We start from the raw sequence: 2,521 nt of genomic DNA on the forward strand, positions 1-2,521 counted from the left end.
CTCTCTCTCTCTCTCTCTCTCTCTCTCTCTCTTTCCCCTTCCTCTCTTTCCCCTTCCCTTTCCTCTTCATCTTGTCTCCCCTAATCCACTGGTTTATACTTTGCTGCTAACAAACACAACCAAATCAATTAATTGAGAATCAAATATTTATTAAGCAAATACCAAGTGCTAGGCATTGGTTCCCCCGTACTTTAAAAACAAAATTAACCAACCCTCTCTCTTAATCTTACCTCACCCCAAGCTATCACTTACTCACTATATCTTTTGCCTTTCTTGGCAAGTTCCTAGAAAAATTTGGCATTATTCTTAATTGGTTACTTCCACTTGCTCAACCTTAACTGACAAACGTTCACAGTACGTATCTTATCACTCAACCTAAAGCTATCTCTTAACTGTCAAGCCCAATAATCATTTCTCAAACCTTATCTTTGTTGAAGTGCTTGCAACACATGACACCACTGATTGACCCATCTGGAATACTCTTTCCTCTTTGGGTTTCCATTCCATCACTATCTTTGGGTTCTCCTTCTACCTAGCTGACTGTTTCTTATTTTCCCAACTGTGGGCTCAACTCCAAGGCTTTAACCTGGGTTTTCTATCTTAATTGTCTTCTATGGATTCAATAATCATTACTACACAAATGGCTCCCAGATCCAATCCTACTTTCTCTCCTGAGCTCCTGTTCTGTATCACCAGACAGTTGCTTAATGAACATTTCTAACTGGATATCATACCAGCATCTTAAGCCCAACTCTATCCAAGCAGAATTTATCATCCTCCCTGAAACCCACTGTTTGCCCTTTAGCTTCCCTATTTCTCCTCACAGGTTATATTATAATAGCTTTGTATTTGTTCCAAATATGTTTACATGTATCCATATTGTTTCCCTCAACAGAATATAAACTCCTTGAGGACAAAGATGTTTTTATTTATTTTATTTGCATAAAGAATTGGCTACTGACCAGCATAGTACCTGAAACATTGTGGATATTTATATAATTGTTTGTTGATTTATTAATCAATTGACACAAAAATGTATAAAAAAAACCCACCCCTAATCCCAGGGGGGAAGATATATAAAAATAGACGCAAAATGTTGTTGTTGTAATATCCATTCCTCACAAGACTCCTCTCTTTTCTTCTTTTCTCTAAATTTGGGAAAATTAACTTCATAGGAAAGTAGACTTTTTATACAGACCATAAACACAGCTTGCTATGAATATGAAGTGAGAATCTAACATTTTACCTTGACTCATTAGTCAAAATTTCTTTATCATAATGTTAGGTAAAGCAACCACTAACAAACAGACCTAGGCAAATAGGTAACAGTCTTGTGAGCCTTTGATAATTAGTTCATTTTCTCATTCTCCTACCTTCAACCCCCAGGGTCACTGATGTGAAATGGCAGATAGGAAGAAAAGTTACAGATCAAGTCAACTTAACATTTATGAAAGGCTTACTATATGCCAGACACTGTGCAAAGGATAGGTGACCTATGGGTTGATAAGAAATTCCCTGGGTTGCTATGTGTACATTAAAAGTGATCCCTGAACCCACAACAGTGGAGGATTCCTCCAGAGTCAGAAACCATTGCTCTGTGTTTTTCTATCTTTGGAAGAGACAAGCTTTCATGGTTAGCACCCACCTTTATCAGCCTTTATCCTCTACTTTTTGGGAAGCTTGAACTTAATGAATTTTCCTAGGAACCTCACTATCATATCCAACATCAATCATTTCCAAGTCCTGATAAAATGGCTGTGTTCCCAGTAATTACATGTACATCTCCACCCAGGGAATAGGTCACTAAGACACTAATAGTCTTGAAAGTATGCCCAGAAAGTAGTATGCTGACTTGTGGAATAATCATTGAACTCCCACAATAAGAAGGGCATTAAGTATGCAAATATTCAAGAAATATATGACACAAAAGTGGTTGGGGTATGTAATTTTAATTAGAAACAGCATAACCAAATGCTACACTAATATCCATGTAATATTAAGACTTTATGTTGCCCACATATAACAACAGTCAAGTTTACTGAGCTTAAAAAAACCCCCAAACACCCATGTTTTACAGCATGAAGTGTCTTACCCCTCTCTCCCTTATCTGAAGGTTCATAGTTGGAGATAATTTCCTACAGACTTACTTCTTTTAGAGCAGTAGATGACATTTAGCTGTGGTCCCAAAGAGAATGGGTAGAAATCTGTTCAATACTTGTTAGACTCCAAGAAGTAATGGTTGGTGGAGGTTTTAGGGTTTACATAAGACAAATCCTGGAAGAGACAATAGAAGGGTGATGAACGCATTCAGTAAGTGCCTAAGTCCAGGTAGGCCCTGAAAACTACAATCGTGATTGTGGGTGATATATGTCAGGTACACAGCACACCTGAGGAAAGCACTGAAATCCCGAATTACTTTTGTCTTTGTGCTGGACATACATATTTATACACACACACGCGCGCACACACACACACACACACACACACACACACACACACACACACACACACACACACACAC

Source organism: Petaurus breviceps, unplaced genomic scaffold, assembly GCF_028583685.1.
Source record: "Petaurus breviceps papuanus isolate PSGF00001 unplaced genomic scaffold, PetGlider_PUasm1.0 37, whole genome shotgun sequence".
NCBI classification, from domain to species: domain Eukaryota; kingdom Metazoa; phylum Chordata; class Mammalia; order Diprotodontia; family Petauridae; genus Petaurus; species Petaurus breviceps.